A 12673-nucleotide genomic window follows, 5' to 3' on the forward strand; every position below is an offset into this window, starting at 1 on the left:
AGTACTGTAAGTATTGTGTATGATTCAGATAGACTATTTAAATCACAGTCTAAACCACACACCATTTTCTAACAGCATATTTATTATATACATTTGCACACACACATGTTATTAAAATTTCCACCAGAAAACAAGTGTTAGCAAATTTAACCCACTGTATTAGATTTATAAAGGCTTCTAGAATTATAGTAGAACAGAAACACAGCATTTACAACGGAAAATAGAAACCACTGAACTGGATTTTCATTTAGTCATTAAGGAGGTAGAATTATTCAAGGAATGACATTGAGACAACTTACTAGCTACAAAAAAAGTTATTAGTTCAGTCCTTATACAAAAATCTATTGCCTGTGAATAAAAATTTAGACGTTGGAAATTTGAAAAGTGTCCTATTGGAAATTTAGCAGTATCAAATATTGCCTGTAAGATAATTTTTAAATAATAGTGAAATTGAGAAGGAAGGATGCAGAAAAATGAATATCATAATGGAAATTATTGAAAATATTGTCTATATAAAAATTTTAAACCTCTTAGGAGAAGAAAATGTTGAAAAGAGGCACCTGGGTGGCTCAGTTGGTTAAGCAACTGCCTTCGGCTCAGGTCATGATCCTGGAGTCCCTGAATTGAGTCCCGCATCAGGCTCCCTGCTCGGCAGGGAGTCTGCTTCTCCCTCTGACCCTCCCCCCTCTCATGTGCTCTCTCTCTCTCTCTCTCTCATTCTCTCTGTCTCAAATAAATAAATAAAATCTTAAAAAAAAGAAAATGTTGAAAAGAAGGTCAAATAAACATAACATAATAAAAAAGTTGTGAAAAAAAGAAAAGAAGTTCAAATAAAACAACAAAGAGGACAAAAATAAATTGAAAGTCTGTCTTAAAAAATCAATAATGTTGCAATATGTGTCAAAGGACTAATTTCTTGATTCTACATAAAAACTCTTGCAAATCAATAAGTAAAAGACAAACCAACTTAAAAAAAATAGGAAAGGAGCCAAGATTAAGAATAGCAGTTGAGGGCTCCTGGGGGGTTCAGTCAGTTGGGCATCTGCCTTCAGCTCAGGGCCTGATCTCAGGGTCCTGGGATCGAGCCCCCTCTGGGGCTCCCTGGTCAGCAGGAAGTCTGCTTCTCTCACTCTCTCTCTCTCTCTGCCCCTCCCCCTGCTCGCGTGCTTGCTTTCTCTCTCTCTCTCTCAAATAAATAAATAAAATCTTTAAAAAACAAGAATAGGCAGTTTAGATAGAAATACAAATAACTCATAAACAAATGAAATTTTCTACTTTAGTCATAGTAAAAGAAATACAAATTAAAATATTAAGATTCCCTGTTTCACATATCCAACAAGAAAGACCCCAAAGTTTGGTAATACATAGTGTTGGGATGTTGTGGAGAAATAAGCCCTGTTTGTGGGAGTGTAAATTGAGAAGCTCTTTGAAAGAAAACACCTATATTGACTAAAATATAAAACTGTACCTATTTAATCTAGCAATCTTAGTTTTAAAAATTTGCCTACTCATGTTCACACATGCAGAAAGATATATGTAAAAAATGATTATCAGAGCTATATTTTAAAAAGCAAAAATCTGAAAATAACATTGATTCTATAAATAGGAAGTATTTACAGAAATTGTGTTACATTTATGCAAAGCAATATGATGCAGCTATTAAAGAATGAGGTATATTTGTATGTGTTAAAATGAACAGAACTCAAGACATATCATTGAATGAATAAAAGCAGAGAAAAGTATGTATAAAACATTTATTTTTGCATGAATATCACAAAGCTACAGACTCCCATATCTATATACCATGGAAAAATTTTGGAAGAATACATATGAAACTGTTGCTAGCCTTACCTCTCAGAAGTACTATTAGGGCTCCGAGGGGGCAGGCAGATACTTCCTATTGTGTAACTTTTTATACTGCTCAGATTTTTCTTATTACATGTATATACTATTTTTATATAATGAAAATATTTTAAAATATCACTGCATTGAAGATTTTAAATTTGATGACAGAATAATGATATCCATTGGTTAAGTGCTTATTGTGTCAAACATTATGTTACGTGTTTTAAAAACACTATTTCTAGACTTTACTACAACTATGAGATAGTAGTTACTTCTACATTAAATGTTTAGTAACAATTCACATAACTGGTAAGTGTTACATTTACTCCATTCAAAAGTCTTATTAACCAAATGAGTTGGAAGTTTGGATTCTTAAGGACCAGTGCCAGGACCTACCACATTTGTGAAAATGGAAATAATTTGCTATCTTCCTGAAGCTTTATTGACTCATTTATTTGATTTTTAAAATGTTCATGGGAGGGAGAGGACTCCTAATTCTAGTATGATACCATAGCTGGTAATGGTCAAGTCCTTCTGTCATAAACAACTATAACACTGGATAAAATATGTGATATTTCTTTAAGTAGTGTACAATAGGCAGAATAAAACCAAGACCACCAAATAAGGGAGACAAATGACGTGAGTCTCATGATTGTCCTAGTGCTCTGCTCAGAGGCATGTTCTTGTTGTTAGCACTTGGAGTTAGAGCCAAGAAGAGCACAGGTATCTTGCTGAGGTAGAGGAACAGAGATCAGTTTGGAGATACTGTGGGAGACTGGAATTCACAGGCAGGGTATTAGAAAGGAGACAACTGTGCAGAAAAAGAGAGCTCTAGATGATTTCATAAGACTCCCATTTAATCTTTGGCTGGATACCAAGCTATGTAGCACTGGGTGAGACTCTGAAAGGCCAAGCAGAAAACAATTACCATGCAGCTGAGAAGTCAATGGAGATTTCAAAGTTTAAGTTCCAACCATGAAAAGTAATAAAACCTTGTTGAATACCTCAGGTAACTGGCACTTTAGAAAGGCCATATCTCAAGATTAGAGTGCTTTTAGCCTAATCCTAACAAACCTTACAGACAAGTCTCAGATGGTCAAGCTGATAAGTAAATTAACAGCCTGCAAATAAAGAACTTAACTCTCTTTAAACAAGACAAAATATGGCACATACAACATCTAGAATTGAATAAAACATCATGAGACATGCAAAGAAACAGAACAATGTGATTCATAATCAGGAGAAAAATCAATTATATAAGGAGATACAGAAATGACAAAGATGATAGAATTAGCTGACCAGGACATAAAACAGCTACTATAAATATATTCAAGGACTTCAAGAAACACATGAGCATAAGGAGGAAACAGACAAAGGATTTGACTAAAAAAATGGAAACTATAAATTTTTTTAATTGAAAAACATAATATCTGAAAAAATTCATCAGATGGCTGATCGGTAAATTATAAACTGCAGAAAAAATATATCAGTGACACTGAATACAGGAAAATAGAAACTGTTCAAACTGAGATAGGGAGGGAAAAAAAGAGAATCTCAGTGATGGAAAGAAATAATGGTTGATTTTTTTTCAGTTTCCATGAAAAATAAAAACTCATGGTTCCAAGCTCTAACAAGCCCCAAGCAGTATAACCAAGAAAACCACAACAATATACATCATAATCAAAATGTTACAAACCAATAATAAAAAGTCTTAAAAGTAATAAGCAAGATGAAAGGAAATAATAAAGATGACAATAAAAACCCTTAAAAGAAAACCAAAAATTAACACAGCCCAAGTTGGTTCTTTGAAAATGTAAATGAAATAAACTCTTAGAGAAATTAAGAAAGAAAAGACAAAATGTATTACCAATATAAGGAATGGACAAAAGCACATCATGTATGCGGTACAGACGTTAAAAGGAATGTAACAGAAATCAGAAAAACTTAATGCCAGTAAATTTGATAACTTGGATTAGTTGATGAAATGGATAAAGTTCTTGCAAAAACATAATCTATCAGGGGCACCTGAGTGGCTCAGTTGGCTAAGCGTCTGCCTTCAGCTCAGGTCATGATCTCAGGGTCCTGGAATCAAGGCCTAGGTCAGGCTCCTTGCTCAGTGGGGAGCCTGTTACTCCCTTTCCTTCTGCCCCACTGCTCATGCTCTCTCTCTGTGTCTCAAATAAATAAATAAAATCTTTAAAAAAAACCTATCTATGGAAAGAGCCCAGATGTCCATCGACAGATGAATATATACACATATATATATAATATGTATATATATTTTTATATATTTATATTTATATATTTATATCATATATTATATTATATATAAATATATATGTGTTTTTATATTTTTATATATTTTTCATTCCATTATATACATATAATGGAATATTATGTAACCACCAAAAAATGAAATCTTGCCATTTGCAATGACATGGATGGAACTAGAGGGTATTATGCTAAGCAAAATAAGTCAATCAGAGAAAGACAATTATCATATGATCTCACTGACATGTGGAATTTGAGAAACAAGGCAGAGGATCATAGGGGAAGGGAGGGAAAAATGAAACAAGATGAAACCAGAGAAGGAGACAAACCATAAGAGACTCAATCTCAGGAAAAAAAATAAGGGTTGCTGGAACAGAGAGGGTGGGAGGGATAGGATGGCTGGGTGATGGACATTGGGGAGGGTATGTGTTGTGTTGAGCACTGTGCATTGTGTAAGACTGATGAATCACAGACCTGTATTGTGTAAGACTGATGAATCACAGACTGCAACATATAATACATTATATGTCAATAATTAAAAAAAACATAACCTATCAAAGTTTACCCCAAAAGAAAGAAAATCTGAATAACATTTATCTACTAAAGAAATTAAATTTATAGTTATACGTAAATTTCCCACAAAGAAAGTTATAGGCCCAAATGTATTCTCTGGTAAATTCTAACAAAGAAAAGGGTAATCTTACACAAAATCTTTCAAAAAGAGGCTTCATTGTCCGAGACCAAAATCAAATAAAGAATTTATAGGCAAAACCTAGCAAAGACCAATATCCTCAAGAATATAGGTTTAAAAATCCTTTATGAAACATGAATAAATCAAATGCAGACACATATAAAAAGATAATACATCAAGAACAGCTTAAATTTTTCCCAGGATTGCAAGTTTGATTTACATTAAAAAAAATACTGTATAATTCAACCTATCAGAATGAAAGGGAAAAAATCATATAGCCATTTCCAAATAAAAATTTAAAAATTTTAAAAGGCAAAATTCCATATTCATTTATGAAAAAAACTCTCAGTACACTGGAGTAAAACTAAGTTTTCTAAAGCTAATAAAGAACATCTGTAAAAAACCCACAGTTAGCATCGTTTTTTTTTTTTAAGGTCTTACTTAAATTCCAGTTAGTTAACACACAATGTAATACTAGTTTCAGGTGTACAACATAGTGATTCAACACTTCTATATAATACCTGGTGCTCATCACAAGTGCACTCCTTAATCCCCATCACCTATTTAACCCATCTCCCCACCCACCTCCCTCCTGGTAACCATCAGCTTGTTCTCTATAGTTAAGAGTCTGTTTCTTTGTTGGCCTCACTTTCTTTTTTCCCTTTGCTCAATTGTTTTGTTTTTTAAATTTCACATATGAGTAAAATCATATGGTATTTATCTTTCTCCTTCTGACTTATTTAACTTAGCATTATACTCTCTACCTCCATAAGAATCACTGCAAATGTCAAGATTCCATTATTTTTTATGCCTCAGTAATATTCCATTGTATATATTATACCACTTCTTTATCCATTCATCAGTCAATGGACACTTTGGCTGTTTCTATAATTTGGCTATTGTAGATAATGCTGCTATGAACAACAAGGTGAATGTATCCCTTTAAATTAGTATTTTTGTATTTTTTGGACTTAGCATCCTTCTTTTTTTAAAAAATTTTATTTATTTATTTGACAGAGAGAATGAGAGAGCACAAGCAGGGGGAGCAGCAGAGGGAGAGGGAAAAGCAGGCTCCCCGCTGAGCAGGCAGCCTGATGCGGGGCTCAATCCCAGGACCCTGAGATCAATGACATGAGCTGAAGGCAGATGCTTAACCGTCTGAGCCACCCAAGTGCCCTGGAGTTAGCATCATTCATTTTTTTTTAATTTAATTTTATTGTTATGTTAGTCACCATACAATCATTATGTTATCATTATGTTAGTCACCATACATCATTAGTTTTTGATGTAGTGATCCATGATTCATCATTTTCGTATAACACTCAGTGCTCCATGCAGTACGTGCCCTCCTTAATACCCATCACTGGACTAGCCCATCCCCCCACTCCCTTCCCTTCTAAAGCCCTCAGCTTGTTTCTCAGAATCCATAGTCTCTCATGGTCCATCTCTCCCTCCGATTCCACCCCCTTTATTTTTCCCTTCCATCTCCTAATGTCCTCCATGCTTTTCCTTATGTTCCACAAATAAGTGAAACCATATGATAATTGACTTTCTCTGCTTGACTTATTTCACTTAGCATAATTTCCTCCAGTCCCATCCATGTTGATGTAAAAGTTGGGTATTCATCTGTTCTGAGGCTGAGTAATATTCCATTGTATGAATGAACCACATCTTTTTTATCCATTCATCTGTTGAAGGACATCTCTGCTCTTTCCACAGTTTGGCTATTGTGGACATTGCTGCTATAAACATTGGGGTGCATATGGGCCTTCTTTTCACTACATCTCTGTGTCTTTGGGGTAAATACCCAGGAGTGCAATTGCTGGGTCATAGGGTAGCTCTATTTTTAATTTTCTGAGACACCTTCACACTGTTTTCCAAAGTGACTATACCAACTTGCATTCCCAACAGTGTAAGAGGGTTCCCCTTTCTCCACAACCTCTCCAAAATTTGTTGTTTCTTTCCCTGTCCATTTTTGCCATTCTAACTGGTGTAAGGTGGTATCTCCGTGTGGTTTTGATTTGAATTTCCCTGATGGATAATGATGAACAGTTTTCATGTGTCTGTTAGCCATTTGTATGTCTTCTTTGGGGAAGTGTCTGTTCATGTCTTCTGCCCATTTTTTGACTTGATTATTTGTTTTTTGGGTATTGAGTTTAAGAAGTTCTTTATAGATCATGGATACCAGCCCTTTGTCTGTAGTGTCATTTGCAAATATCTTCTCCCATTCTGTGGGTTGCTACTTTGTTAGCATCATTCTTAATAATGAAAGAGTGAATGCTTTGCTATTAAGACTGGGAATAAAGCAAGGATGTCTGTTCTCACCATGTTTATCCAAAATGGTATTAGAGATTCTGACTAAGGCAATTAGTCAAGAAAAAGAAATAAAGACAGAATATTTGAAAAGAAGAGTAAAATCATCTTTATTCACAGACTACATCTTACTTATGTAGAATATCCTAAGGGATCTAATGAAAACAAGTCCCTATCAGAACTACTAAATTATTAATTATTAAATTGTATTTAAATTATTAAAGGATGTTTAGAATGACAAAGTAAATTATAATTAATTATTAAGTGTATTTAGAATTACTAAAGTGTAATTAGGAAGGTCAAAGAATGTAAAATTAATAAAATTTTGTATATGTACAGAGATGATTATATATACAGTGATAAACAAATTACATTATTCATATATCTTCTCCCATGGTCCAGCCTTTTCACTTTCCTTTGTTGATGGCTTTGTTGGGCTCTCTCTTTCCTTTCATGAGATTTCTCATATGCCTGGAGGTAAAAAAGGAAAAATCAGCAAAACACAGTAACTTATTCAAAGTAGTAAGTGATTCTAGAAACTACATAAGCCAAATTCTATAATATTAATATGGTTTTAGTCAAACCATGATTTGATGGACTTTCATGCTCAGTTATGATTATTAATGTCCCAAAGTCCTTTTTATAATAGAATGGTACTTTCAAGATTCTTAGAGTACAGTTCAGGTAATTACCTTATTGTGGTATGATTTACTGTTTAAGTTGAATATGTGGAAACTGTTCCTTAGAATCCCTGATCTTATGTGTCTATTGATTAACTTCATTGCAAGTCAGTCTTTCTGTTGTTCTGTTGGAGATGGGGGGAGGGGGATGAATGCTTTAGCAGCCTTGGGAAATACGCTCCTGTGCGCTTACAGGATGATGTTTATCAAGTTGATAAAACTTGAATGAGGCTAGCGAAAGGATAACAGTCTTTAGCGAAAAGATTTTACACTTTCCTTACAGGATGTTGAGCTCCAAATTCTCCAAAACAATCTGGAAAAGGAAATGAGAGCCTCATGAATTTTTGTGGAGTCTGGGAACAAAATAGGCTTGACATTTTCAGCGTTTAATTGAGACCATATCCCTCCCCCTCACCTGTGCCTTTCATCTACATTTAAGAGACATTCCTTTCCAGATCATCAGAGTGTCAGAAACTCATAGCATCTTATACGTAGAAAAAATCTTAGGGACCACCCCTCCATCTCCATACCTAGTACAGTAAACCCTGCCACTATGTTCATGAGTATCCATTCCACTTTATTTGAATATCCACACAATAGGCACTTTATTCTTTCCTCATTCATTATTAAAGGGTCTAATTATTATTGCCTCCATATAAATGTCTAGTACCATTGAATGTGCATTGATAACCTAATTCCTGTCTAAGTGTTAGTGACAGTGGCATCATTCCAGAGAGTATTTTCATTTAAAAAAAAGCTTCCAGAACACAATATACTTTAACATAGCAAAAAATATAAAAGAGTAATAGCAGGCATCAATAGGGATTATATTAGGGTCCTACTGCCTCTGGAGCCTCTCAGTTCTTACTATGTAAATAACTCCTAGTCTGTCTTGTGGCCAATCTTTGACACCTTCTCCTGCCACCCTGTTTTAGTTACACTCTCACCATGGTGGAATGTAGTAACAGAAATTATTACCATAATTATTACAGTAAGGGCCCCTTAAGAACCTAGAAATGTAATTGGGAACTAGTGAGAAACTAACATTCCCCATCCCACTAAATTCTTAAAAAATGGCAGCAAGGCAAAAAAGTATGCCTTGTTAGAAGCCTTGAAATAATGAATGCTGAAAAATATGCATAGCAGTGTACTCATTGATTTAGTCCTTCAACAAATGTTTATTAAGCACTTAATATGTGCCACATGTTAAGCATGGTGCTGAGGATATAATGATGAGCAAAACCAGTCATGCTTCTGTGGTTGTAGAGTACAAGTCTAGAAGGGAGACCAGATACTCATTTTAAAAATTAGAAGCAAATGTGAAATTATACCTGAGTTTTGTAGTCTCAAAAAGTGATTTTTGCATGTTGAGGTGATTCAGGGAAAGTGACTCCGAGGATTTGCTTGGTCTGAGATCTGAAGAAGAATAAAAGCATATTAGGAAAAAAGTGGAAAGCAGGGGTATGGGAAAGCTTTTCCCTCCATAAAGGTAGCAGCATGTTCAAAGGTCTCATGTTTGTTTGGAACATGGCACATTTGGGAAATGAAAGAGTAGTGCATTTGAAGAACAGAAATTGAGTAGGTCATAGTGCCTGATGAGGCCTTTCCTTGGTGAAAGTCAGATGTTCATTTCATCTTGACCCAATTTTTACTGTCTCTATTGAGTTGGTAGTTCTTGGAGGTTATTCATCTATCCAATTGAATAGTTGGGACCTCTCTCTCTCTCTCTCACCTCTGAGAACCATAACATAAGTTCATAGACAAAAAATTAGAGATCATTCTATCCTGAGATAGAAAATAGATATTTCTAGTTCCAGTCTTTATAGATTCATGGTGACTGCCTGTAATCACATTATGACAGGGATTCTGAGTCATGTCTTGGTCAAGTCTCTTCTTCCTCTTCTCCTGTGCTCAGTCTCTAACTCAGTTCTAGTGTTTGGCTACTTACTTTCCTCCTTTGTCTTGAAAACCAAGAAAAGCTCTGTTCTTCTGATGCTGAAAAGTACTTTGAGATACACTTTCCCCTTGTACACTAACAGTGGAAGAGTCCATTCATGGCATTTACCCTGGCAGGTGGTTCTGCCTGGAGTGAATTCTAGAGCTATTTCTTCTCTTTCAGCTTTTATTTTATTTTTAAGATTTATTTATTTTGAGAGAGTGAGAATGAGAGAGAGAGAGTACATGAGAGGGGGTAGGGTTAGAGAAAGAAGCAGGCTCCTCACTGAGCAGGGAGCCCGATGTGGGACTCGATCCCCAGACTCCAGGATCATGACCTGAGCCGAAGGCAGTCGCTTAACCAACTGAGACACCCAGACACCCTCTTCTCTTTCAGCTTTTTAAAAACAATTTCATATGGACTGGTGCTTTGCAAATCCATGCACAATTTAGGCAAATGTGTACACTTGCTTTAGAAATTTGAAAGGAAACCCTTCCATTTATCAACATTTCTGCTGCTTTTCAGTTTCTTTAAAAGAGAACAACAACAACAAACCTACAGAAGAAATTAAAAACAACTATCTTGACACTATTCAATATTAACTTCAAGAACTTCAGGTTTTTAAGTTCTGGGAAATCTGGTCACAGAACTTCATTTCACATACTGCATGCTACCCAAGAAAATGAAATATTTAGAAGGTGGAGATTGCTGGAGGCATGAAAAATACCATTGTTTGCAAAAACTTATAATAGTAAAATATTTACAGTCTTCCCAAATGGAATATTAATAAAAGTATCAGATCTGAAGTCATATTGGCTATTCCATGATTTTTGACATATGGGAGAAGTTACCAAGAATGATGCCAATTTTTATTTATGGTTTATGTTAGTCTTTGGGCAAGTTTGAAGAATTATTTTAAATGCGTATTGGCATATGTTCATTCTATTTACTTTAAATGTATTGAACTTCCTAACTGATGAAAAAAATTTACGCTTCTAAGCTATAGAGTAACTCAGATGTCTGTACTTAAAGGGCAAAAGGAAGATCAGTAAGATCAGCTTCAAATAAAAGATATTATGGAGTCTTTCCACAAGCATGTAAACTATGAATGAATCACTCTAGTGCCTGATACAAAGTAAGATAAAGCCAACCTGGTTGCACAGCAGAGGAATATGCTAGCGCTGTTGAGTGCCTAATATGTGTCTATTTGCTGCATACTCTGTACATACTAGGCTCTTTAATATTCACAAAGAAACTTCACAAGGAATGCCAGCCTGGATTACAAAGGAGGAAATTGAAACCCAATAGGATAAATCACTTGCACAACATGAACATCGGAGATTTGAACCCATGTCTGTCTGACTTAGAGATGCCTTCTCTGTTTTCCACAGCCTGGAAGTATTGATTGAAAGGACAACTAATTCTCTGTACTTTTTCTATTTCCTAGCTCAACACCCACAGGAGACATTTGCTTTGGAAATTTTTCAGCAACTGTGTTTTGAGATTAATGGAGACTTGGAGTCTTCAACTCTTCTGTCATAACTCTCAGCAGAGAGCAATATGTTTGATGTAATGTATTTGCACCCAATTTGAAATGGTTTTCTTTCTTCTAGATGTGTTGACCCAGATTCCAGCAAACAGTCTCTCTTGATTTCAAATCAGATATTACCACTTCATAATGTATCACTTTTGGTACAGACATCTTGTTGTCTAGAGTATGAGAGACTCTTACAAAAAGTGTCTGGAGGAGGATCTCTGCATGGTCTCCTTCTAAATGTCTGGGTGGAAATGGAAGGTCAGAGAGCTTGTGACTCAGCAGTGGTCACACTGCTGGTGAGTGGCTGAACCAGGATTTTAATTGAGATCTGTCTGACTTTAATCTCTTATTCCCTTTTACCAATTCCTAATGAATAGGGTTCAATCTTACACTTTGCTATATTTTTCTAAGTATTTGGTACAGACTTGATTACATGACATCTATCTAAATAAATAACATTTGGGGGGGGCACCTGGGTGGCTCACTTTGTTGGACATCTGACTTCAGGTCATGATCTCAGGGTCCTGGAATTGAGCCCTGCCTTAGGCTTGCCGCTCAGCACAGAGTCTGCTTGTCCCTCTCCCTCTGCCCCTCCCCTGCTCTCTCTCTCTCTCAAATAAATAAATAAAATCTTTAAAAAAATAAAGTAAAATAGCTCCAGTCACTGAGCTGCAGCCAAGGACTCAGCAGCCTCCCCTTCGAGCCCCTTTGCTTCCCAACAATCCACCCCCCCCACTTCCTGCCTTCTCCCACCTCTGCCTTCTGTAGGCCATTTCCATGGAGGAAAAGGAATCCTATCCTATCCTATGTCCATTATCCAGAATCTCCACTCTTTTGACCCCTTTGCTGATGCAAGTAAGGATGATGATCTGCTTCCTCCTGGCACTGAGGATTATATCCATATAAGAATTCAACAGAGAAATGACAGGAAGACACTTACTACTGTCCAAGGGGTTGCTTGGTTATGATAAAAAGAAAATGGTGAAGGTGTTTAAGAAAAAATTTTCTTGCAATGATACTGTAATTGAGCATCCAGAATATGGAGAAGTAATTCAGCTACAGGGTGACCAGCACAAGAACATATGCCAGTTCCTCATATGCCAGTTCCACTGGACTGGCTAAGGACAACCAGCTGAAGGTTCATGGGTTTTAAGTGCTTTTGGCTCACTGAAGCTTAACTGAGGGTTTCCTTGCAATGAGTAGAATTTCCCTTCTGTCCCTTGTCACAAGTTTAAAAACCTCACAGCTTGTATAATGTAACCATTTGGGGTCTGCTTTTAACTTGGACTAGTGTAACTCCTTCATGCAACAAACTGAAAAGAACCATAAAAAATTAAAAATAAAAATAAAAACAAAATTTTTAAAAGGTATCTGAATTATTAACCGACTTTCAAAATAAT

The 12673-nt window shown here is 35.7% G+C and overlaps 1 pseudogene; it reads left to right on the plus strand.

Annotated features, from left to right (window-relative positions):
* The first annotated feature begins 12079 nt into the window (after positions 1-12079).
* On the plus strand, positions 12080-12426 carry LOC113915231 (annotated as a pseudogene).
* Positions 12427-12673: the final 247 nt, after the last annotated feature.

Source organism: Zalophus californianus, chromosome 11 (assembly GCF_009762305.2).
Source record: "Zalophus californianus isolate mZalCal1 chromosome 11, mZalCal1.pri.v2, whole genome shotgun sequence".
Taxonomy (NCBI): domain Eukaryota; kingdom Metazoa; phylum Chordata; class Mammalia; order Carnivora; family Otariidae; genus Zalophus; species Zalophus californianus.